Source organism: Leptinotarsa decemlineata, unplaced genomic scaffold, assembly GCF_025532065.1.
Source record: "Leptinotarsa decemlineata unplaced genomic scaffold, Ldec_3_MD MMD2_tig00006892_RagTag, whole genome shotgun sequence".
NCBI classification, from domain to species: domain Eukaryota; kingdom Metazoa; phylum Arthropoda; class Insecta; order Coleoptera; family Chrysomelidae; genus Leptinotarsa; species Leptinotarsa decemlineata.
In genome coordinates, this window is record NW_027412664.1 from 22637 (window position 1) to 50337 (window position 27701).

At 37.0% G+C, this 27701-nt stretch overlaps 4 long non-coding RNA genes across 4 annotated transcripts; all 4 read right to left on the minus strand.

Moving 5' to 3' along the window:
• Nucleotides 1–5958: 5958 nt before the first annotated feature.
• LOC141484565 (uncharacterized) lies at nucleotides 5959–7165 on the minus strand. The gene is made up of 2 exons (XR_012466690.1): nucleotides 6971–7165; nucleotides 5959–6892 (listed from the first exon to the last, which is right to left on the minus strand). It is a non-coding gene; the product is annotated as an uncharacterized lncRNA (long non-coding RNA).
• A 5959-nt stretch (nucleotides 7166–13124) lies between these two features.
• LOC141484566 (uncharacterized) lies at nucleotides 13125–14270 on the minus strand. The gene is made up of 2 exons (XR_012466691.1): nucleotides 14138–14270; nucleotides 13125–14059 (listed from the first exon to the last, which is right to left on the minus strand). It is a non-coding gene; the product is annotated as an uncharacterized lncRNA (long non-coding RNA).
• Nucleotides 14271–20291: 6021 nt separating this feature from the next.
• LOC141484567 (uncharacterized) lies at nucleotides 20292–21499 on the minus strand. The gene is made up of 2 exons (XR_012466692.1): nucleotides 21305–21499; nucleotides 20292–21226 (listed from the first exon to the last, which is right to left on the minus strand). It is a non-coding gene; the product is annotated as an uncharacterized lncRNA (long non-coding RNA).
• Nucleotides 21500–24788: 3289 nt separating this feature from the next.
• LOC141484562 (uncharacterized) lies at nucleotides 24789–25966 on the minus strand. Its single transcript, XR_012466687.1, has 2 exons — nucleotides 25800–25966; nucleotides 24789–25721 (listed from the first exon to the last, which is right to left on the minus strand). It is a non-coding gene; the product is annotated as an uncharacterized lncRNA (long non-coding RNA).
• Nucleotides 25967–27701: the final 1735 nt, after the last annotated feature.

The following is a 27701-nucleotide window of genomic DNA, read 5'->3' on the forward strand; positions in this document are numbered from 1 at the left end:
AAAAGTGAAATCTTCTCACATTTGAAACTTTGTGGCCTCAGGAGCTCAAGGCTCCCTGCCCTGCCAGTATTATAGGGGGAGTCCTATAATAACGGTTGAATAAAATTTATAAACTGACAGATAAATCAAGGGATTTGTTAACAAATTTGGAATCAACTGAGAAAGGTGTAGACGTTAGGGAAAGGAATTATGAATATCTTAACTGGATTCGAGTTTGATTCGATCGGTTACCGTTTAGAGTCAATTTCCCGTTTTTGTTTTGTATGCTATATAAGCTCCGGGTTGATCAAGCGGGTGGCGCTCTACCCTCCATCTTATCCACGCCCTTCTTCACTGTTAAAAAGCTGGCGGCCTACCCTGGGAGCTATGATCTCTCTCTATCTAGTCTAAATTTTATTTTGTTGAAAGTGAAGTTCACGCGGACGCCACCTAGTGTTCACTAGCTGAACTTATTGGAATACGGATCCAATAGAAATGTAGAAATTTTTCTGGCTATGGAATGTTTCATTGTCGGGGTTACATAGTTCGTACCCTCACAAACAGATGGCAAAAAAGGTGCCAAATCAATTTTTTTCTTTCCGTGAATTACATCCGATTACATTACTCAAAGCATTGGGTATCATTATGAAACTATACTGTGACGCAACTCCCTCTCCTAACCCTTGAATTTTTTTAGTACAGAAGAGTCATTGTAGAAACCGAGTATTCCTATCGAGTATTCTAATTGGTTCGTTTACAAAATGATATGCTATTTAACGGCTCGTATTATCGTTCATTTCTGAAACAGATAGATATCAAGTTGACAATGTTATTGAATTTTAAAATAAGATTCGTTGATAGAAAAGTTTACGCGGACGCCACCTAGAGTTGACTAGCAGAACTTACCGGAATGAAGAGCCAATGGAAATGTAGAAATTTTTGTGCCTATGGAATGTTTTCATGTCGAGGTTATATAGTTCACGCCTTCACAGATAGATGGCAAAGGAGGTCCAATAGGTCATATGCATGTAATATAAAATAGCTCATTTTAATTTTTTTCTTAATCTATTTTGATACCAGATCAATGTAAATGAGTTCACATGACTATATACTTTATAAATTTTGAATAGTTCATAATTGAACTACATACATTCAACAGAAGTACATCTATGTTGATTCTCTTCTTTTACTTGTATGAGACTGAAGCTTTACTTTTCATAAAGTTATTTTGTCTGAACTCGGACGTAATTTTACAAAACCCACAAAAAATCATGATTACTTTCATAATCGATAATGATCCCATGTTATTCAAAGTCTAAAGTCAGAAAATCGAGATTGAAGTCATTGAATTAAATGAAATCAAAACCATTGTGAAATGATATACAACAAAATAAATGTCAGGAATAATTCTCAGATGATGTGGTGCTGCAGGTTTTTCCGGGTTTTCCTGCAGCTGAAAAAGCAAATGCGCCACTGGAATCAATGAAGTCGCCCCGGAGCGCCAATTAATTTTTATTGTTGTATTTATTTTATTTTTATCGTTGTTTTAACACATAGTAATAATTCTGTAATTAAATATTCCAGTAATTCTCCCCAAAATGTGGTAGATCGGTGACCAGAGCCGAGTTTAAACTGTGATGTGATCTAAGTTTCAACTGTCTCAGGAGCCAAGTTTCGACTGTGAAGGATGACGGGTTTCAATTTTGACGGGAGCTCAGTTTCAACTGAGGAAAAAGACCAGTTTGAACTGTTGCAGGAGTCGTGTTTCAACTGTGGCGGGTGCTGACGGGTCCCAAATGATATGCTATTCACTGGCTCGTATCATCGTTTATTCCTGAAAGAGATGGATATTGAATCGTTAATAAATTGGTGGATGTAGCCGTCACTACGTGGTAGGAAATCATGAAACTCTTTATGTTTTTACCTCTTTTATTTTTAACTTACGTTACTGCAGTTTCATCCTATACGGCGTTACGGTTTCATTTTGTCATTTATTCTGTTTTGAGGTCGACGACTATTTAAACCTGAAATGAATACTTCCTTGAAAGTTTTGGGATATTTTAATACCTCGTCATTCGTTTAGTTCTCATTCACTGACAAACAACTATACAAGGATATATTCGAACGCATTAATTATATTCGAACACATATTCGAATCCCTTTAAGGATTCCGTGCTCTGACGGAACACGGAACGGTGAATTGACGACTTTGGTTCCGTGAATGTCTTGCCGCCGAGATTCAAAATTTGTTGTGATACTTTTGGTAGCCATTTGCTAATTTTCGAGTTTATGTCTAAACTTCTCGATTTTTCGGATTAACCAAGTATGATCATCTTTTATAAGAATAGGAAATTTTTATTCTTGGCATTTGGATGCTGGTAAAACATTCAACTCACTTGTTGGATTCGATTGCTTATGGAGAACAGAATCTTACTGATTTGAATTTTGGCTTCTTGGGACAAAAGTAAACCTATAGGCCACACGACACTACAGGCGAGTTGATATTTATCAACGAGACAACTCATATTTTCAGAGAATGAGCTTGATCATTCTGTCCAGACTCCAGACGTATCGTCCCGGACATCACTTCCAGTGAACCGTTTCCATCTAATATGAATTGTTTCATTTTAGGCTTTCTTTCATCTGAATACCGCTTCCTCGTGTTAGTATTGCTATAAGACTAGACATCCTTGCATGAATGCCTAATACAGTAGTAGCAGTAGTTAGTAGTTAACCGCTGTTGTACCGATCACAATTGTTGTACGGACAGAGCACTGCAGACCTAAGTTTGTAACTCTAAAACCATTCTTGTTCTGCAAGCCACCTTGAGGGAGACACACACATATAAGCTCAGTTATTAAGATAGGGACAAATAACTTATCAGAGACTAGATTTTTGATGCTTGATCTATTATCTCAACAAATATTTATGTTCTTCAAACCTGCCCAAAAGGGGAAGAATATTAGTGTAGGATATATGGTTTTATGCCTATGTAGATGAATTCATTCTCTCGACCTACTGTAAGCTGGCGACATAGCTATAAAGGGGTGTTGGTGAGGAAACTTTTTTGCAGTTTGAGTCGAACTGCAGTTCATCGAGCAATACGTGAAGTATCAATTCGAATAGTTGAAGTGATGGGTGCAGGCAGAATGTATAGTATTCCCTCAGAATATTCGGGAAAGGAATGTATTGAAAATGGCTTTCATGGAGAAATGGAGAGGACAATTTGCTGTAGAAGGAATGAGGGTTAGAGATAGAATTGTCCAGCAGTATTACCTGTTGTAATTTGTAGGAAATCGAACTGTAAACTCTACTGAACCAGATTTTAATCATGAATATACAAACGATACATTTTATATATTAACAATGACATTAAAACTCATTCAATCAACAAAGATTCCAAGGAATCATAAAAACAAGATCAATCGAAATGAAGTGAACATGGATTACTTCAACACTCCCACTGTTTGTTCACTTCGAAGACGTTACCCACAGACCTTGTCGATTTCTTGAAAATTTTTCTCGTGGTAAGGGTTTGGTTAAAATATCTGCCAACTGGTTTTCTGATTGGGTGTAAACAACAGTGATATTTTTTTCGTTTGTGATGATCATCATAGCTCATCAAGTTTATAGCACTTCTATTATCAACAAAAAGTTCCGTTGGATTCGAAACGTCAACATCAATTTCTGTAAGCAACCTTCTCAACCATATTATTTCTTGTGCGGCATCCCAAGCTGCAATATATTCAGATTCTGTCGTGGATGTTGCAACACTTTTGTCGTTGAGATGTCCATGTAACTGGACAACCTGATAATAAAGTAACATAGCCAGTTGTTGAATATCTAGTATCAATGTCTCCTGCAAAATCTGCATCTGAATACGCTTTTAAATATTCGTTGCTCCCACCATTGTATAGAATTCCATAACTTTTAGTACCCTTTAGGTATCTGAAAATACGTTTGACTGCTTCCCAGTGCTGCTTTCCTGGATTTTCCAAACCTTCTGCTAACTCTGCTCACTGAGAATGATATATCTGGACGAGTGACAACCGCTAAAAACATGCTTCTCTGTACGGAATATTTTTCATATATTATTTTTCTTCCTCGTTTTGGGGGCTTTGAGCTGCATTCAGAATAACATTCATTGTGGAAGTCCATTTTGTGTCTCTTATGTGGTGGTTCCACATCATCTCTCTGGGGCATAGTCTTTGATGTTGACGGTTGGTTTATGTTCTTCAAACCTGCCCAAAAGGGGAAGAATATTAGTGTAGGATATATGCTTTTATGCCTATGTAGATGAATTTATTCTCTCAACCTACTGTAAGCTGGCGATATAGCTATATCAAAGGTAAAGTATAACTTCAAAACAGCGACGTCTCAAGTATCGAAGAGACATCCTCCTTTTTTCCTAGGGGTGCCTGGGTTCATTAAAGTCCCCTTAGAATTGAAATATTTGTGCTATAGGTGTAATATAATTTATATCTTATGAACATTTTGGTATTGTTTACAATTAGAAAAGTGAAATCTTCTCACATTTGAAACTTTGTGGCCTCAGGAGCTCAAGGCTCCCTGCCCTGCCAGTATTATAGGGGGAGTCCTATAATAACGGTTGAATAAAATTTATAAACTGACAGATAAATCAAGGGATTTGTTAACAAATTTGGAATCAACTGAGAAAGGTGTAGATGTTAGGGAAAGGAATTATGAATATTTTAACTGGATTCGAGTTTGATTCGATCGGTTACCGTTTACAGTTAATTTCCCGTTTTTGCAAACAACTATACAAGGATATATTCGAACGCATTAATTATATTCGAACACATATTCGAATCCCTTTAAGGATTCCGTGCTCCGACGGAACACGGAACGGTGAATTGACGACTTTGGTTCCGTGAATGTCTTGCCGCCGAAATTCAAAATTTGTTGTGATACTTTTGGTAGCCATTTGCTAATTTTCGAGTTTATGTCTAAACTTCTCGATTTTTCGGATTAATCAAGTATGATCATCTTTTATAAGAATAGGAAATTTTTATTCTTGGCATTTGGATGCTGGTAAAACATTCAACTCACTTGTTGGATTCCATTGCTTATGGAGAACAGAATCTTACTGATTTGAATTTTGGCTTCTTGGGACAAAAGTAAACCTATAGGCCACACGACACTACAGGCGAGTTGATATTTATCAACGAGACAACTCATATATTCAGAGAATGAGCTTGATCATTCTGTCCAGACTCCAGACGTATCGTCCCGGACATCACTTCCAGTGAACCGTTTCCATCTAATATGAATTGTTTCATTTTAGGCTTTCTTTCATCTGAATACCGCTTCCTCGTGTTAGTATTGCTATAAGACTAGACATCCTTGCATGAATGCCTAATACAGTAGTAGCAGTAGTTAGTAGTTAACCGCTGTTGTACCGATCACAATTGTTGTACGGACAGAGCACTGCAGACCTAAGTTTGTAACTCTAAAACCATTCTTGTTCTGCAAGCCACCTTGAGGGAGACACACACATATAAGCTTAGTTATTAAGATAGGGACAAATAACTTATCAGAGACTAGATTTTTGATGCTTGATCTATTATCTCAACAAAGATTTATGTTCTTCAAACCTGCCCAAAAGGGGAAGAATATTAGTGTAGGATATATGCTTTTATGCCTATGTAGATGAATTCATTCTCTCGACCTACTGTAAGCTGGCGATATAGCTATGAAGGGGTGTTGGTGAGGAAACTTTTTTGCAGTCTGAGTCGAACTGCAGTTCATCGAGCAATACATGAAGTATCAATTCGAATAGTTGAAGTGATGGGTGCAGAATGTATAGTATTCCCTCAGAATATTCGGGAAAGGAATGTATTGAAAATGGCTCTCATGGAGAAATGGAGAGGACAATTTGCTGTAGAAGGAATGAGGGTTAGAGATAGAATTGTCTAGCAGTATTACCTGTTGTAATTTGTAGGAAATCGAACTGTAAACTCTACTGAACCAGGTTTTAATCATGAATATACAAACGATACATTTTATATGTATTAACAATGACATTAAAACTCATTCAATCAACAACGATTTCCAAGGAATCATAAAAACAAGATCAATCGAAATGAAGTGAACATGGATTACTTCAACACTCCCACTCTTTGTTCACTTCGAAGACGTTACCCACAGACCTTGTCGATTTGTTGAAAATTTTTCTCGTGGTAAGGGTTTGGTTAAAATATCTGCCAACTGGTTTTCTGATTGGGTGTAAACAACAGTGATATTTTTTTCGTTTGTGATGATCATTATAGCTCATCAAGTTTATAGCACTTCTATTATCAACAAAAAGTTCCGTTGGATTTGAAACGTCAACATCAATTTCTTTAAGCAACCTTCTCAACCATATTATTTCTCGTGCGGCATCCCAAGCTGCAATATATTCAGATTCTGTCGTGGATGTTGCAACACTTTTGTCGTTGAGATGTCCATGTAACTGGACAACCTGATAATAAAGTAACATAGCCAGTTGTTGAATATCTAGTATCAATGTCTCCTGCAAAATCTGCATCTGAATACGCTTTTAAATATTCGTTGCTCCCACCATTGTATAGAATTCCATAACTTTTAGTACCCTTTAGGTATCTGAAAATACGTTTGACTGCTTTCCAGTGCTGCTTTCCTGGATTTTCCAAATATCTGCTAACTCTGCTCACTGAGAATGATATATCTGGACGAGTGACAACCGCTAAAAACATGCTTCTCTGTACGGAATATTTTTCATATATTATTTTTCTTCCTCGTTTTGGGGGCTTTGAGCTGCATTCAGAATAACATTCATTGTGGAAGTCCATTTTGTGTCTCTTATGTGGTGGTTCCACATCATCTCTCTGGGGCATAGTCTTTGATGTTGACGGTTGGTTTATGTTCTTCAAACCTGCCCAAAAGGGGAAGAATATTAGTGTAGGATATATGCTTTTATGCCTATGTAGATGAATTCATTCTCTCAACCTACTGTAAGCTGGCGATATGGCTATATCTAAGGTAAAGTATAACTTCAAAACAGCGACGTCTCAAGTATCGAAGAGACATCCTCCTTTTTTCCTTGGGGAGCCTGGGTTCATTAAAGTCCCCTTAGAATTGAAACATTTGTGCTATAGGTGTAATATAATTTATATCTTATGAACATTTTGGTATTGTTTACAATTAGAAAAGTGAAATCTTCTCACATTTGAAACTTTGTGGCCTCAGGAGCTCAAGGCTCCCTGCCCTGCCAGTATTATAGGGGGAGTCCTATAATAACGGTTGAATAAAATTTATAAACTGACAGATAAATCAAGGGATTTGTTAACAAATTTGGAATCAACTGAGAAAGGTGTAGACGTTAGGGAAAGGAATTATGAATATCTTAACTGGATTCGAGTTTGATTCGATCGGTTACCGTTTAGAGTCAATTTCCCGTTTTTGTTTTGTATGCTATATAAGCTCCGGGGTTGATCAAGCGGGTGGCGCTCTACCCTCCATCTTATCCACGCCCTTCTTCACTGTTAAAAAGCTGGCGGCCTACCCTGGGAGCTATGATCTCTCTCTATCTAGTCTAAATTTTATTTTGTTGAAAGTGAAGTTCACGCGGACGCCACCTAGTGTTCACTAGCTGAACTTATTGGAATACGGATCCAATAGAAATGTAGAAATTTTTCTGGCTATGGAATGTTTCATTGTCGGGGTTACATAGTTCGTACCCTCACAAACAGATGGCAAAAAAGGTGCCAAATCAATTTTTTTCTTTCCGTGAATTACATCCGATTACATTACTCAAAGCATTGGGTATCATTATGAAACTATACTGTGACGCAACTCCCTCTCCTAACCCTTGAATTTTTTTAGTACAGAAGAGTCATTGTAGAAACCGAGTATTCCTATCGAGTATTCTAATTGGTTCGTTTACAAAATGATATGCTATTTAACGGCTCGTATTATCGTTCATTTCTGAAACAGATAGATATCAAGTTGACAATGTTATTGAATTTTAAAATAAGATTCGTTGATAGAAAAGTTTACGCGGACGCCACCTAGAGTTGACTAGCAGAACTTACCGGAATGAAGAGCCAATGGAAATGTAGAAATTTTTGTGCCTATGGAATGTTTTCATGTCGAGGTTATATAGTTCACGCCTTCACAGATAGATGGCAAAGGAGGTCCAATAGGTCATATGCATGTAATATAAAATAGCTCATTTTAATTTTTTTCTTAATCTATTTTGATACCAGATCAATGTAAATGAGTTCACATGACTATATACTTTATAAATTTTGAATAGTTCATAATTGAACTACATACATTCAACAGAAGTACATCTATGTTGATTCTCTTCTTTTACTTGTATGAGACTGAAGCTTTACTTTTCATAAAGTTATTTTGTCTGAACTCGGACGTAATTTTACAAAACCCACAAAAAATCATGATTACTTTCATAATCGATAATGATCCCATGTTATTCAAAGTCTAAAGTCAGAAAATCGAGATTGAAGTCATTGAATTAAATGAAATCAAAACCATTGTGAAATGATATACAACAAAATAAATGTCAGGAATAATTCTCAGATGATGTGGTGCTGCAGGTTTTTCCGGGTTTTCCTGCAGCTGAAAAAGCAAATGCGCCACTGGAATCAATGAAGTCGCCCCGGAGCGCCAATTAATTTTTATTGTTGTATTTATTTTATTTTTATCGTTGTTTTAACACATAGTAATAATTCTGTAATTAAATATTCCAGTAATTCTCCCCAAAATGTGGTAGATCGGTGACCAGAGCCGAGTTTAAACTGTGATGTGATCTAAGTTTCAACTGTCTCAGGAGCCAAGTTTCGACTGTGAAGGATGACGGGTTTCAATTTTGACGGGAGCTCAGTTTCAACTGAGGAAAAAGACCAGTTTGAACTGTTGCAGGAGTCGTGTTTCAACTGTGGCGGGTGCTGACGGGTCCCAAATGATATGCTATTCACTGGCTCGTATCATCGTTTATTCCTGAAAGAGATGGATATTGAATCGTTAATAAATTGGTGGATGTAGCCGTCACTACGTGGTAGGAAATCATGAAACTCTTTATGTTTTTACCTCTTTTATTTTTAACTTACGTTACTGCAGTTTCATCCTATACGGCGTTACGGTTTCATTTTGTCATTTATTCTGTTTTGAGGTCGACGACTATTTAAACCTGAAATGAATACTTCCTTGAAAGTTTTGGGATATTTTAATACCTCGTCATTCGTTTAGTTCTCATTCACTGACAAACAACTATACAAGGATATATTCGAACGCATTAATTATATTCGAACACATATTCGAATCCCTTTAAGGATTCCGTGCTCTGACGGAACACGGAACGGTGAATTGACGACTTTGGTTCCGTGAATGTCTTGCCGCCGAGATTCAAAATTTGTTGTGATACTTTTGGTAGCCATTTGCTAATTTTCGAGTTTATGTCTAAACTTCTCGATTTTTCGGATTAACCAAGTATGATCATCTTTTATAAGAATAGGAAATTTTTATTCTTGGCATTTGGATGCTGGTAAAACATTCAACTCACTTGTTGGATTCGATTGCTTATGGAGAACAGAATCTTACTGATTTGAATTTTGGCTTCTTGGGACAAAAGTAAACCTATAGGCCACACGACACTACAGGCGAGTTGATATTTATCAACGAGACAACTCATATTTTCAGAGAATGAGCTTGATCATTCTGTCCAGACTCCAGACGTATCGTCCCGGACATCACTTCCAGTGAACCGTTTCCATCTAATATGAATTGTTTCATTTTAGGCTTTCTTTCATCTGAATACCGCTTCCTCGTGTTAGTATTGCTATAAGACTAGACATCCTTGCATGAATGCCTAATACAGTAGTAGCAGTAGTTAGTAGTTAACCGCTGTTGTACCGATCACAATTGTTGTACGGACAGAGCACTGCAGACCTAAGTTTGTAACTCTAAAACCATTCTTGTTCTGCAAGCCACCTTGAGGGAGACACACACATATAAGCTCAGTTATTAAGATAGGGACAAATAACTTATCAGAGACTAGATTTTTGATGCTTGATCTATTATCTCAACAAATATTTATGTTCTTCAAACCTGCCCAAAAGGGGAAGAATATTAGTGTAGGATATATGGTTTTATGCCTATGTAGATGAATTCATTCTCTCGACCTACTGTAAGCTGGCGACATAGCTATAAAGGGGTGTTGGTGAGGAAACTTTTTTGCAGTTTGAGTCGAACTGCAGTTCATCGAGCAATACGTGAAGTATCAATTCGAATAGTTGAAGTGATGGGTGCAGGCAGAATGTATAGTATTCCCTCAGAATATTCGGGAAAGGAATGTATTGAAAATGGCTTTCATGGAGAAATGGAGAGGACAATTTGCTGTAGAAGGAATGAGGGTTAGAGATAGAATTGTCCAGCAGTATTACCTGTTGTAATTTGTAGGAAATCGAACTGTAAACTCTACTGAACCAGATTTTAATCATGAATATACAAACGATACATTTTATATATTAACAATGACATTAAAACTCATTCAATCAACAAAGATTCCAAGGAATCATAAAAACAAGATCAATCGAAATGAAGTGAACATGGATTACTTCAACACTCCCACTGTTTGTTCACTTCGAAGACGTTACCCACAGACCTTGTCGATTTCTTGAAAATTTTTCTCGTGGTAAGGGTTTGGTTAAAATATCTGCCAACTGGTTTTCTGATTGGGTGTAAACAACAGTGATATTTTTTTCGTTTGTGATGATCATCATAGCTCATCAAGTTTATAGCACTTCTATTATCAACAAAAAGTTCCGTTGGATTCGAAACGTCAACATCAATTTCTGTAAGCAACCTTCTCAACCATATTATTTCTTGTGCGGCATCCCAAGCTGCAATATATTCAGATTCTGTCGTGGATGTTGCAACACTTTTGTCGTTGAGATGTCCATGTAACTGGACAACCTGATAATAAAGTAACATAGCCAGTTGTTGAATATCTAGTATCAATGTCTCCTGCAAAATCTGCATCTGAATACGCTTTTAAATATTCGTTGCTCCCACCATTGTATAGAATTCCATAACTTTTAGTACCCTTTAGGTATCTGAAAATACGTTTGACTGCTTCCCAGTGCTGCTTTCCTGGATTTTCCAAACCTTCTGCTAACTCTGCTCACTGAGAATGATATATCTGGACGAGTGACAACCGCTAAAAACATGCTTCTCTGTACGGAATATTTTTCATATATTATTTTTCTTCCTCGTTTTGGGGGCTTTGAGCTGCATTCAGAATAACATTCATTGTGGAAGTCCATTTTGTGTCTCTTATGTGGTGGTTCCACATCATCTCTCTGGGGCATAGTCTTTGATGTTGACGGTTGGTTTATGTTCTTCAAACCTGCCCAAAAGGGGAAGAATATTAGTGTAGGATATATGCTTTTATGCCTATGTAGATGAATTTATTCTCTCAACCTACTGTAAGCTGGCGATATAGCTATATCAAAGGTAAAGTATAACTTCAAAACAGCGACGTCTCAAGTATCGAAGAGACATCCTCCTTTTTTCCTAGGGGTGCCTGGGTTCATTAAAGTCCCCTTAGAATTGAAATATTTGTGCTATAGGTGTAATATAATTTATATCTTATGAACATTTTGGTATTGTTTACAATTAGAAAAGTGAAATCTTCTCACATTTGAAACTTTGTGGCCTCAGGAGCTCAAGGCTCCCTGCCCTGCCAGTATTATAGGGGGAGTCCTATAATAACGGTTGAATAAAATTTATAAACTGACAGATAAATCAAGGGATTTGTTAACAAATTTGGAATCAACTGAGAAAGGTGTAGATGTTAGGGAAAGGAATTATGAATATTTTAACTGGATTCGAGTTTGATTCGATCGGTTACCGTTTACAGTTAATTTCCCGTTTTTGCAAACAACTATACAAGGATATATTCGAACGCATTAATTATATTCGAACACATATTCGAATCCCTTTAAGGATTCCGTGCTCCGACGGAACACGGAACGGTGAATTGACGACTTTGGTTCCGTGAATGTCTTGCCGCCGAAATTCAAAATTTGTTGTGATACTTTTGGTAGCCATTTGCTAATTTTCGAGTTTATGTCTAAACTTCTCGATTTTTCGGATTAATCAAGTATGATCATCTTTTATAAGAATAGGAAATTTTTATTCTTGGCATTTGGATGCTGGTAAAACATTCAACTCACTTGTTGGATTCCATTGCTTATGGAGAACAGAATCTTACTGATTTGAATTTTGGCTTCTTGGGACAAAAGTAAACCTATAGGCCACACGACACTACAGGCGAGTTGATATTTATCAACGAGACAACTCATATATTCAGAGAATGAGCTTGATCATTCTGTCCAGACTCCAGACGTATCGTCCCGGACATCACTTCCAGTGAACCGTTTCCATCTAATATGAATTGTTTCATTTTAGGCTTTCTTTCATCTGAATACCGCTTCCTCGTGTTAGTATTGCTATAAGACTAGACATCCTTGCATGAATGCCTAATACAGTAGTAGCAGTAGTTAGTAGTTAACCGCTGTTGTACCGATCACAATTGTTGTACGGACAGAGCACTGCAGACCTAAGTTTGTAACTCTAAAACCATTCTTGTTCTGCAAGCCACCTTGAGGGAGACACACACATATAAGCTTAGTTATTAAGATAGGGACAAATAACTTATCAGAGACTAGATTTTTGATGCTTGATCTATTATCTCAACAAAGATTTATGTTCTTCAAACCTGCCCAAAAGGGGAAGAATATTAGTGTAGGATATATGCTTTTATGCCTATGTAGATGAATTCATTCTCTCGACCTACTGTAAGCTGGCGATATAGCTATGAAGGGGTGTTGGTGAGGAAACTTTTTTGCAGTCTGAGTCGAACTGCAGTTCATCGAGCAATACATGAAGTATCAATTCGAATAGTTGAAGTGATGGGTGCAGAATGTATAGTATTCCCTCAGAATATTCGGGAAAGGAATGTATTGAAAATGGCTCTCATGGAGAAATGGAGAGGACAATTTGCTGTAGAAGGAATGAGGGTTAGAGATAGAATTGTCTAGCAGTATTACCTGTTGTAATTTGTAGGAAATCGAACTGTAAACTCTACTGAACCAGGTTTTAATCATGAATATACAAACGATACATTTTATATGTATTAACAATGACATTAAAACTCATTCAATCAACAACGATTTCCAAGGAATCATAAAAACAAGATCAATCGAAATGAAGTGAACATGGATTACTTCAACACTCCCACTCTTTGTTCACTTCGAAGACGTTACCCACAGACCTTGTCGATTTGTTGAAAATTTTTCTCGTGGTAAGGGTTTGGTTAAAATATCTGCCAACTGGTTTTCTGATTGGGTGTAAACAACAGTGATATTTTTTTCGTTTGTGATGATCATTATAGCTCATCAAGTTTATAGCACTTCTATTATCAACAAAAAGTTCCGTTGGATTTGAAACGTCAACATCAATTTCTTTAAGCAACCTTCTCAACCATATTATTTCTCGTGCGGCATCCCAAGCTGCAATATATTCAGATTCTGTCGTGGATGTTGCAACACTTTTGTCGTTGAGGATGTCCATGTAACTGGACAACCTGATAATAAAGTAACATAGCCAGTTGTTGAATATCTAGTATCAATGTCTCCTGCAAAATCTGCATCTGAATACGCTTTTAAATATTCGTTGCTCCCACCATTGTATAGAATTCCATAACTTTTAGTACCCTTTAGGTATCTGAAAATACGTTTGACTGCTTTCCAGTGCTGCTTTCCTGGATTTTCCAAATATCTGCTAACTCTGCTCACTGAGAATGATATATCTGGACGAGTGACAACCGCTAAAAACATGCTTCTCTGTACGGAATATTTTTCATATATTATTTTTCTTCCTCGTTTTGGGGGCTTTGAGCTGCATTCAGAATAACATTCATTGTGGAAGTCCATTTTGTGTCTCTTATGTGGTGGTTCCACATCATCTCTCTGGGGCATAGTCTTTGATGTTGACGGTTGGTTTATGTTCTTCAAACCTGCCCAAAAGGGGAAGAATATTAGTGTAGGATATATGCTTTTATGCCTATGTAGATGAATTCATTCTCTCAACCTACTGTAAGCTGGCGATATGGCTATATCTAAGGTAAAGTATAACTTCAAAACAGCGACGTCTCAAGTATCGAAGAGACATCCTCCTTTTTTCCTTGGGGAGCCTGGGTTCATTAAAGTCCCCTTAGAATTGAAACATTTGTGCTACAGGTGTAATATAATTTATATCTTATGAACATTTTGGTATTGTTTACAATTAGAAAAGTGAAATCTTCTCACATTTGAAACTTTGTGGCCTCAGGAGCTCAAGGCTCCCTGCCCTGCCAGTATTATAGGGGGAGTCCTATAATAACGGTTGAATAAAATTTATAAACTGACAGATAAATCAAGGGATTTGTTAACAAATTTGGAATCAACTGAGAAAGGTGTAGACGTTAGGGAAAGGAATTATGAATATCTTAACTGGATTCGAGTTTGATTCGATCGGTTACCGTTTAGAGTCAATTTCCCGTTTTTGTTTTGTATGCTATATAAGCTCCGGGGTTGATCAAGCGGGTGGCGCTCTACCCTCCATCTTATCCACGCCCTTCTTCACTGTTAAAAAGCTGGCGGCCTACCCTGGGAGCTATGATCTCTCTCTATCTAGTCTAAATTTTATTTTGTTGAAAGTGAAGTTCACGCGGACGCCACCTAGTGTTCACTAGCTGAACTTATTGGAATACGGATCCAATAGAAATGTAGAAATTTTTCTGGCTATGGAATGTTTCATTGTCGGGGTTACATAGTTCGTACCCTCACAAACAGATGGCAAAAAAGGTGCCAAATCAATTTTTTTCTTTCCGTGAATTACATCCGATTACATTACTCAAAGCATTGGGTATCATTATGAAACTATACTGTGACGCAACTCCCTCTCCTAACCCTTGAATTTTTTTAGTACAGAAGAGTCATTGTAGAAACCGAGTATTCCTATCGAGTATTCTAATTGGTTCGTTTACAAAATGATATGCTATTTAACGGCTCGTATTATCGTTCATTTCTGAAACAGATAGATATCAAGTTGACAATGTTATTGAATTTTAAAATAAGATTCGTTGATAGAAAAGTTTACGCGGACGCCACCTAGAGTTGACTAGCAGAACTTACCGGAATGAAGAGCCAATGGAAATGTAGAAATTTTTGTGCCTATGGAATGTTTTCATGTCGAGGTTATATAGTTCACGCCTTCACAGATAGATGGCAAAGGAGGTCCAATAGGTCATATGCATGTAATATAAAATAGCTCATTTTAATTTTTTTCTTAATCTATTTTGATACCAGATCAATGTAAATGAGTTCACATGACTATATACTTTATAAATTTTGAATAGTTCATAATTGAACTACATACATTCAACAGAAGTACATCTATGTTGATTCTCTTCTTTTACTTGTATGAGACTGAAGCTTTACTTTTCATAAAGTTATTTTGTCTGAACTCGGACGTAATTTTACAAAACCCACAAAAAATCATGATTACTTTCATAATCGATAATGATCCCATGTTATTCAAAGTCTAAAGTCAGAAAATCGAGATTGAAGTCATTGAATTAAATGAAATCAAAACCATTGTGAAATGATATACAACAAAATAAATGTCAGGAATAATTCTCAGATGATGTGGTGCTGCAGGTTTTTCCGGGTTTTCCTGCAGCTGAAAAAGCAAATGCGCCACTGGAATCAATGAAGTCGCCCCGGAGCGCCAATTAATTTTTATTGTTGTATTTATTTTATTTTTATCGTTGTTTTAACACATAGTAATAATTCTGTAATTAAATATTCCAGTAATTCTCCCCAAAATGTGGTAGATCGGTGACCAGAGCCGAGTTTAAACTGTGATGTGATCTAAGTTTCAACTGTCTCAGGAGCCAAGTTTCGACTGTGAAGGATGACGGGTTTCAATTTTGACGGGAGCTCAGTTTCAACTGAGGAAAAAGACCAGTTTGAACTGTTGCAGGAGTCGTGTTTCAACTGTGGCGGGTGCTGACGGGTCCCAAATGATATGCTATTCACTGGCTCGTATCATCGTTTATTCCTGAAAGAGATGGATATTGAATCGTTAATAAATTGGTGGATGTAGCCGTCACTACGTGGTAGGAAATCATGAAACTCTTTATGTTTTTACCTCTTTTATTTTTAACTTACGTTACTGCAGTTTCATCCTATACGGCGTTACGGTTTCATTTTGTCATTTATTCTGTTTTGAGGTCGACGACTATTTAAACCTGAAATGAATACTTCCTTGAAAGTTTTGGGATATTTTAATACCTCGTCATTCGTTTAGTTCTCATTCACTGACAAACAACTATACAAGGATATATTCGAACGCATTAATTATATTCGAACACATATTCGAATCCCTTTAAGGATTCCGTGCTCTGACGGAACACGGAACGGTGAATTGACGACTTTGGTTCCGTGAATGTCTTGCCGCCGAGATTCAAAATTTGTTGTGATACTTTTGGTAGCCATTTGCTAATTTTCGAGTTTATGTCTAAACTTCTCGATTTTTCGGATTAACCAAGTATGATCATCTTTTATAAGAATAGGAAATTTTTATTCTTGGCATTTGGATGCTGGTAAAACATTCAACTCACTTGTTGGATTCGATTGCTTATGGAGAACAGAATCTTACTGATTTGAATTTTGGCTTCTTGGGACAAAAGTAAACCTATAGGCCACACGACACTACAGGCGAGTTGATATTTATCAACGAGACAACTCATATTTTCAGAGAATGAGCTTGATCATTCTGTCCAGACTCCAGACGTATCGTCCCGGACATCACTTCCAGTGAACCGTTTCCATCTAATATGAATTGTTTCATTTTAGGCTTTCTTTCATCTGAATACCGCTTCCTCGTGTTAGTATTGCTATAAGACTAGACATCCTTGCATGAATGCCTAATACAGTAGTAGCAGTAGTTAGTAGTTAACCGCTGTTGTACCGATCACAATTGTTGTACGGACAGAGCACTGCAGACCTAAGTTTGTAACTCTAAAACCATTCTTGTTCTGCAAGCCACCTTGAGGGAGACACACACATATAAGCTCAGTTATTAAGATAGGGACAAATAACTTATCAGAGACTAGATTTTTGATGCTTGATCTATTATCTCAACAAATATTTATGTTCTTCAAACCTGCCCAAAAGGGGAAGAATATTAGTGTAGGATATATGGTTTTATGCCTATGTAGATGAATTCATTCTCTCGACCTACTGTAAGCTGGCGACATAGCTATAAAGGGGTGTTGGTGAGGAAACTTTTTTGCAGTTTGAGTCGAACTGCAGTTCATCGAGCAATACGTGAAGTATCAATTCGAATAGTTGAAGTGATGGGTGCAGGCAGAATGTATAGTATTCCCTCAGAATATTCGGGAAAGGAATGTATTGAAAATGGCTTTCATGGAGAAATGGAGAGGACAATTTGCTGTAGAAGGAATGAGGGTTAGAGATAGAATTGTCCAGCAGTATTACCTGTTGTAATTTGTAGGAAATCGAACTGTAAACTCTACTGAACCAGATTTTAATCATGAATATACAAACGATACATTTTATATATTAACAATGACATTAAAACTCATTCAATCAACAAAGATTCCAAGGAATCATAAAAACAAGATCAATCGAAATGAAGTGAACATGGATTACTTCAACACTCCCACTGTTTGTTCACTTCGAAGACGTTACCCACAGACCTTGTCGATTTCTTGAAAATTTTTCTCGTGGTAAGGGTTTGGTTAAAATATCTGCCAACTGGTTTTCTGATTGGGTGTAAACAACAGTGATATTTTTTTCGTTTGTGATGATCATCATAGCTCATCAAGTTTATAGCACTTCTATTATCAACAAAAAGTTCCGTTGGATTCGAAACGTCAACATCAATTTCTGTAAGCAACCTTCTCAACCATATTATTTCTTGTGCGGCATCCCAAGCTGCAATATATTCAGATTCTGTCGTGGATGTTGCAACACTTTTGTCGTTGAGATGTCCATGTAACTGGACAACCTGATAATAAAGTAACATAGCCAGTTGTTGAATATCTAGTATCAATGTCTCCTGCAAAATCTGCATCTGAATACGCTTTTAAATATTCGTTGCTCCCACCATTGTATAGAATTCCATAACTTTTAGTACCCTTTAGGTATCTGAAAATACGTTTGACTGCTTCCCAGTGCTGCTTTCCTGGATTTTCCAAACCTTCTGCTAACTCTGCTCACTGAGAATGATATATCTGGACGAGTGACAACCGCTAAAAACATGCTTCTCTGTACGGAATATTTTTCATATATTATTTTTCTTCCTCGTTTTGGGGGCTTTGAGCTGCATTCAGAATAACATTCATTGTGGAAGTCCATTTTGTGTCTCTTATGTGGTGGTTCCACATCATCTCTCTGGGGCATAGTCTTTGATGTTGACGGTTGGTTTATGTTCTTCAAACCTGCCCAAAAGGGGAAGAATATTAGTGTAGGATATATGCTTTTATGCCTATGTAGATGAATTTATTCTCTCAACCTACTGTAAGCTGGCGATATAGCTATATCAAAGGTAAAGTATAACTTCAAAACAGCGACGTCTCAAGTATCGAAGAGACATCCTCCTTTTTTCCTAGGGGTGCCTGGGTTCATTAAAGTCCCCTTAGAATTGAAATATTTGTGCTATAGGTGTAATATAATTTATATCTTATGAACATTTTGGTATTGTTTACAATTAGAAAAGTGAAATCTTCTCACATTTGAAACTTTGTGGCCTCAGGAGCTCAAGGCTCCCTGCCCTGCCAGTATTATAGGGGGAGTCCTATAATAACGGTTGAATAAAATTTATAAACTGACAGATAAATCAAGGGATTTGTTAACAAATTTGGAATCAACTGAGAAAGGTGTAGATGTTAGGGAAAGGAATTATGAATATTTTAACTGGATTCGAGTTTGATTCGATCGGTTACCGTTTACAGTTAATTTCCCGTTTTTGCAAACAACTATACAAGGATATATTCGAACGCATTAATTATATTCGAACACATATTCGAATCCCTTTAAGGATTCCGTGCTCCGACGGAACACGGAACGGTGAATTGACGACTTTGGTTCCGTGAATGTCTTGCCGCCGAAATTCAAAATTTGTTGTGATACTTTTGGTAGCCATTTGCTAATTTTCGAGTTTATGTCTAAACTTCTCGATTTTTCGGATTAATCAAGTATGATCATCTTTTATAAGAATAGGAAATTTTTATTCTTGGCATTTGGATGCTGGTAAAACATTCAACTCACTTGTTGGATTCCATTGCTTATGGAGAACAGAATCTTACTGATTTGAATTTTGGCTTCTTGGGACAAAAGTAAACCTATAGGCCACACGACACTACAGGCGAGTTGATATTTATCAACGAGACAACTCATATATTCAGAGAATGAGCTTGATCATTCTGTCCAGACTCCAGACGTATCGTCCCGGACATCACTTCCAGTGAACCGTTTCCATCTAATATGAATTGTTTCATTTTAGGCTTTCTTTCATCTGAATACCGCTTCCTCGTGTTAGTATTGCTATAAGACTAGACATCCTTGCATGAATGCCTAATACAGTAGTAGCAGTAGTTAGTAGTTAACCGCTGTTGTACCGATCACAATTGTTGTACGGACAGAGCACTGCAGACCTAAGTTTGTAACTCTAAAACCATTCTTGTTCTGCAAGCCACCTTGAGGGAGACACACACATATAAGCTTAGTTATTAAGATAGGGACAAATAACTTATCAGAGACTAGATTTTTGATGCTTGATCTATTATCTCAACAAAGATTTATGTTCTTCAAACCTGCCCAAAAGGGGAAGAATATTAGTGTAGGATATATGCTTTTATGCCTATGTAGATGAATTCATTCTCTCGACCTACTGTAAGCTGGCGATATAGCTATGAAGGGGTGTTGGTGAGGAAACTTTTTTGCAGTCTGAGTCGAACTGCAGTTCATCGAGCAATACATGAAGTATCAATTCGAATAGTTGAAGTGATGGGTGCAGAATGTATAGTATTCCCTCAGAATATTCGGGAAAGGAATGTATTGAAAATGGCTCTCATGGAGAAATGGAGAGGACAATTTGCTGTAGAAGGAATGAGGGTTAGAGATAGAATTGTCTAGCAGTATTACCTGTTGTAATTTGTAGGAAATCGAACTGTAAACTCTACTGAACCAGGTTTTAATCATGAATATACAAACGATACATTTTATATGTATTAACAATGACATTAAAACTCATTCAATCAACAACGATTTCCAAGGAATCATAAAAACAAGATCAATCGAAATGAAGTGAACATGGATTACTTCAACACTCCCACTCTTTGTTCACTTCGAAGACGTTACCCACAGACCTTGTCGATTTGTTGAAAATTTTTCTCGTGGTAAGGGTTTGGTTAAAATATCTGCCAACTGGTTTTCTGATTGGGTGTAAACAACAGTGATATTTTTTTCGTTTGTGATGATCATTATAGCTCATCAAGTTTATAGCACTTCTATTATCAACAAAAAGTTCCGTTGGATTTGAAACGTCAACATCAATTTCTTTAAGCAACCTTCTCAACCATATTATTTCTCGTGCGGCATCCCAAGCTGCAATATATTCAGATTCTGTCGTGGATGTTGCAACACTTTTGTCGTTGAGGATGTCCATGTAACTGGACAACCTGATAATAAAGTAACATAGCCAGTTGTTGAATATCTAGTATCAATGTCTCCTGCAAAATCTGCATCTGAATACGCTTTTAAATATTCGTTGCTCCCACCATTGTATAGAATTCCATAACTTTTAGTACCCTTTAGGTATCTGAAAATACGTTTGACTGCTTTCCAGTGCTGCTTTCCTGGATTTTCCAAATATCTGCTAACTCTGCTCACTGAGAATGATATATCTGGACGAGTGACAACCGCTAAAAACATGCTTCTCTGTACGGAATATTTTTCATATATTATTTTTCTTCCTCGTTTTGGGGGCTTTGAGCTGCATTCAGAATAACATTCATTGTGGAAGTCCATTTTGTGTCTCTTATGTGGTGGTTCCACATCATCTCTCTGGGGCATAGTCTTTGATGTTGACGGTTGGTTTATGTTCTTCAAACCTGCCCAAAAGGGGAAGAATATTAGTGTAGGATATATGCTTTTATGCCTATGTAGATGAATTCATTCTCTCAACCTACTGTAAGCTGGCGATATGGCTATATCTAAGGTAAAGTATAACTTCAAAACAGCGACGTCTCAAGTATCGAAGAGACATCCTCCTTTTTTCCTTGGGGAGCCTGGGTTCATTAAAGTCCCCTTAGAATTGAAACATTTGTGCTATAGGTGTAATATAATTTATATCTTATGAACATTTTGGTATTGTTTACAATTAGAAAAGTGAAATCTTCTCACATTTGAAACTTTGTGGCCTCAGGAGCTCAAGGCTCCCTGCCCTGCCAGTATTATAGGGGGAGTCCTATAATAACGGTTGAATAAAATTTATAAACTGACAGATAAATCAAGGGATTTGTTAACAAATTTGGAATCAACTGAGAAAGGTGTAGACGTTAGGGAAAGGAATTATGAATATCTTAACTGGATTCGAGTTTGATTCGATCGGTTACCGTTTAGAGTCAATTTCCCGTTTTTGTTTTGTATGCTATATAAGCTCCGGGGTTGATCAAGCGGGTGGCGCTCTACCCTCCATCTTATCCACGCCCTTCTTCACTGTTAAAAAGCTGGCGGCCTACCCTGGGAGCTATGATCTCTCTCTATCTAGTCTAAATTTTATTTTGTTGAAAGTGAAGTTCACGCGGACGCCACCTAGTGTTCACTAGCTGAACTTATTGGAATACGGATCCAATAGAAATGTAGAAATTTTTCTGGCTATGGAATGTTTCATTGTCGGGGTTACATAGTTCGTACCCTCACAAACAGATGGCAAAAAAGGTGCCAAATCAATTTTTTTCTTTCCGTGAATTACATCCGATTACATTACTCAAAGCATTGGGTATCATTATGAAACTATACTGTGACGCAACTCCCTCTCCTAACCCTTGAATTTTTTTAGTACAGAAGAGTCATTGTAGAAACCGAGTATTCCTATCGAGTATTCTAATTGGTTCGTTTACAAAATGATATGCTATTTAACGGCTCGTATTATCGTTCATTTCTGAAACAGATAGATATCAAGTTGACAATGTTATTGAATTTTAAAATAAGATTCGTTGATAGAAAAGTTTACGCGGACGCCACCTAGAGTTGACTAGCAGAACTTACCGGAATGAAGAGCCAATGGAAATGTAGAAATTTTTGTGCCTATGGAATGTTTTCATGTCGAGGTTATATAGTTCACGCCTTCACAGATAGATGGCAAAGGAGGTCCAATAGGTCATATGCATGTAATATAAAATAGCTCATTTTAATTTTTTTCTTAATCTATTTTGATACCAGATCAATGTAAATGAGTTCACATGACTATATACTTTATAAATTTTGAATAGTTCATAATTGAACTACATACATTCAACAGAAGTACATCTATGTTGATTCTCTTCTTTTACTTGTATGAGACTGAAGCTTTACTTTTCATAAAGTTATTTTGTCTGAACTCGGACGTAATTTTACAAAACCCACAAAAAATCATGATTACTTTCATAATCGATAATGATCCCATGTTATTCAAAGTCTAAAGTCAGAAAATCGAGATTGAAGTCATTGAATTAAATGAAATCAAAACCATTGTGAAATGATATACAACAAAATAAATGTCAGGAATAATTCTCAGATGATGTGGTGCTGCAGGTTTTTCCGGGTTTTCCTGCAGCTGAAAAAGCAAATGCGCCACTGGAATCAATGAAGTCGCCCCGGAGCGCCAATTAATTTTTATTGTTGTATTTATTTTATTTTTATCGTTGTTTTAACACATAGTAATAATTCTGTAATTAAATATTCCAGTAATTCTCCCCAAAATGTGGTAGATCGGTGACCAGAGCCGAGTTTAAACTGTGATGTGATCTAAGTTTCAACTGTCTCAGGAGCCAAGTTTCGACTGTGAAGGATGACGGGTTTCAATTTTGACGGGAGCTCAGTTTCAACTGAGGAAAAAGACCAGTTTGAACTGTTGCAGGAGTCGTGTTTCAACTGTGGCGGGTGCTGACGGGTCCCAAATGATATGCTATTCACTGGCTCGTATCATCGTTTATTCCTGAAAGAGATGGATATTGAATCGTTAATAAATTGGTGGATGTAGCCGTCACTACGTGGTAGGAAATCATGAAACTCTTTATGTTTTTACCTCTTTTATTTTTAACTTACGTTACTGCAGTTTCATCCTATACGGCGTTACGGTTTCATTTTGTCATTTATTCTGTTTTGAGGTCGACGACTATTTAAACCTGAAATGAATACTTCCTTGAAAGTTTTGGGATATTTTAATACCTCGTCATTCGTTTAGTTCTCATTCACTGACAAACAACTATACAAGGATATATTCGAACGCATTAATTATATTCGAACACATATTCGAATCCCTTTAAGGATTCCGTGCTCTGACGGAACACGGAACGGTGAATTGACGACTTTGGTTCCGTGAATGTCTTGCCGCCGAGATTCAAAATTTGTTGTGATACTTTTGGTAGCCATTTGCTAATTTTCGAGTTTATGTCTAAACTTCTCGATTTTTCGGATTAACCAAGTATGATCATCTTTTATAAGAATAGGAAATTTTTATTCTTGGCATTTGGATGCTGGTAAAACATTCAACTCACTTGTTGGATTCGATTGCTTATGGAGAACAGAATCTTACTGATTTGAATTTTGGCTTCTTGGGACAAAAGTAAACCTATAGGCCACACGACACTACAGGCGAGTTGATATTTATCAACGAGACAACTCATATTTTCAGAGAATGAGCTTGATCATTCTGTCCAGACTCCAGACGTATCGTCCCGGACATCACTTCCAGTGAACCGTTTCCATCTAATATGAATTGTTTCATTTTAGGCTTTCTTTCATCTGAATACCGCTTCCTCGTGTTAGTATTGCTATAAGACTAGACATCCTTGCATGAATGCCTAATACAGTAGTAGCAGTAGTTAGTAGTTAACCGCTGTTGTACCGATCACAATTGTTGTACGGACAGAGCACTGCAGACCTAAGTTTGTAACTCTAAAACCATTCTTGTTCTGCAAGCCACCTTGAGGGAGACACACACATATAAGCTTAGTTATTAAGATAGGGACAAATAACTTATCAGAGACTAGATTTTTGATGCTTGATCTATTATCTCAACAAAGATTTATGTTCTTCAAACCTGCCCAAAAGGGGAAGAATATTAGTGTAGGATATATGCTTTTATGCCTATGTAGATGAATTCATTCTCTCGACCTACTGTAAGCTGGCGACATAGCTATAAAGGGGTGTTGGTGAGGAAACTTTTTTGCAGTTTGAGTCGAACTGCAGTTCATCGAGCAATACGTGAAGTATCAATTCGAATAGTTGAAGTGATGGGTGCAGGCAGAATGTATAGTATTCCCTCAGAATATTCGGGAAAGGAATGTATTGAAAATGGCTTTCATGGAGAAATGGAGAGGACAATTTGCTGTAGAAGGAATGAGGGTTAGAGATAGAATTGTCCAGCAGTATTACCTGTTGTAATTTGTAGGAAATCGAACTGTAAACTCTACTGAACCAGATTTTAATCATGAATATACAAACGATACATTTTATGTATTAACAATGACATTAAAACTCATTCAATCAACAAAGATTTCCAAGGAATCATAAAAACAAGATCAATCGAAATGAAGTGAACATGGATTACTTCAACACTCCCACTGTTTGTTCACTTCGAAGACGTTACCCACAGACCTTGTCGATTTCTTGAAAATTTTTCTCGTGGTAAGGGTTTGGTTAAAATATCTGCCAACTGGTTTTCTGATTGGGTGTAAACAACAGTGATATTTTTTTCGTTTGTGATGATCATCATAGCTCATCAAGTTTATAGCACTTCTATTATCAACAAAAAGTTCCGTTGGATTCGAAACGTCAACATCAATTTCTGTAAGCAACCTTCTCAACCATATTATTTCTTGTGCGGCATCCCAAGCTGCAATATATTCAGATTCTGTCGTGGATGTTGCAACACTTTTGTCGTTGAGATGTCCATGTAACTGGACAACCTGATAATAAAGTAACATAGCCAGTTGTTGAATATCTAGTATCAATGTCTCCTGCAAAATCTGCATCTGAATACGCTTTTAAATATTCGTTGCTCCCACCATTGTATAGAATTCCATAACTTTTAGTACCCTTTAGGTATCTGAAAATACGTTTGACTGCTTCCCAGTGCTGCTTTCCTGGATTTTCCAAACCTTCTGCTAACTCTGCTCACTGAGAATGATATATCTGGACGAGTGACAACCGCTAAAAACATGCTTCTCTGTACGGAATATTTTTCATATATTATTTTTCTTCCTCGTTTTGGGGGCTTTGAGCTGCATTCAGAATAACATTCATTGTGGAAGTCCATTTTGTGTCTCTTATGTGGTGGTTCCACATCATCTCTCTGGGGCATAGTCTTTGATGTTGACGGTTGGTTTATGTTCTTCAAACCTGCCCAAAAGGGGAAGAATATTAGTGTAGGATATATGCTTTTATGCCTATGTAGATGAATTTATTCTCTCAACCTACTGTAAGCTGGCGATATAGCTATATCAAAGGTAAAGTATAACTTCAAAACAGCGACGTCTCAAGTATCGAAGAGACATCCTCCTTTTTTCCTAGGGGTGCCTGGGTTCATTAAAGTCCCCTTAGAATTGAAATATTTGTGCTATAGGTGTAATATAATTTATATCTTATGAACATTTTGGTATTGTTTACAATTAGAAAAGTGAAATCTTCTCACATTTGAAACTTTGTGGCCTCAGGAGCTCAAGGCTCCCTGCCCTGCCAGTATTATAGGGGGAGTCCTATAATAACGGTTGAATAAAATTTATAAACTGACAGATAAATCAAGGGATTTGTTAACAAATTTGGAATCAACTGAGAAAGGTGTAGATGTTAGGGAAAGGAATTATGAATATTTTAACTGGATTCGAGTTTGATTCGATCGGTTACCGTTTACAGTTAATTTCCCGTTTTTGCAAACAACTATACAAGGATATATTCGAACGCATTAATTATATTCGAACACATATTCGAATCCCTTTAAGGATTCCGTGCTCCGACGGAACACGGAACGGTGAATTGACGACTTTGGTTCCGTGAATGTCTTGCCGCCGAAATTCAAAATTTGTTGTGATACTTTGGTAGCCATTTGCTAATTTTCGAGTTTATGTCTAAACTTCTCGATTTTTCGGATTAATCAAGTATGATCATCTTTTATAAGAATAGGAAATTTTTATTCTTGGCATTTGGATGCTGGTAAAACATTCAACTCACTTGTTGGATTCGATTGCTTATGGAGAACAGAATCTTACTGATTTGAATTTTGGCTTCTTGGGACAAAAGTAAACCTATAGGCCACACGACACTACAGGCGAGTTGATATTTATCAACGAGACAACTCATATATTCAGAGAATGAGCTTGATCATTCTGTCCAGACTCCAGACGTATCGTCCCGGACATCACTTCCAGTGAACCGTTTCCATCTAATATGAATTGTTTCATTTTAGGCTTTCTTTCATCTGAATACCGCTTCCTCGTGTTAGTATTGCTATAAGACTAGACATCCTTGCATGAATGCCTAATACAGTAGTAGCAGTAGTTAGTAGTCAACCGCTGTTGTACCGATCACAATTGTTGTACGGACAGAGCACTGCAGACCTAAGTTTGTAACTCTAAAACCATTCTTGTTCTGCAAGCCACCTTGAGGGAGACACACACATATAAGCTCAGTTATTAAGATAGGGACAAATAACTTATCAGAGACTAGATTTTTGATGCTTGATCTATTATCTCAACAAAGATTTATGTTCTTCAAACCTGCCCAAAAGGGAAGAATATTAGTGTAGGATATATGGTTTTATGCCTATGTAGATGAATTCATTCTCTCGACCTACTGTAAGCTGGCGACATAGCTATAAAGGGGTGTTGGTGAGGAAACTTTTTTGCAGTTTGAGTCGAACTGCAGTTCATCGAGCAATACGTGAAGTATCAATTCGAATAGTTGAAGTGATGGGTGCAGGCAGAATGTATAGTATTCCCTCAGAATATTCGGGAAAGGAATGTATTGAAAATAGCTTTCATGGAGAAATGGAGAGGACAATTTGCTGTAGAAGGAATGAGGGTTAGAGATAGAATTGTCTAGCAGTATTACCTGTTGTAATTTGTAGGAAATCGAACTGTAAACTCTACTGAACCAGATTTTAATCATGAATATACAAACGATACATTTTTATGTATTAACAATGACATTAAAACTCATTCAATCAACAAAGATTTCCAAGGAATCATAAAAACAAGATCAATCGAAATGAAGTGAACATGGATTACTTCAACACTCCCACTGTTTGTTCACTTCGAAGACGTTACCCACAGACCTTGTCGATTTCTTGAAAATTTTTCTCGTGGTAAGGGTTTGGTTAAAATA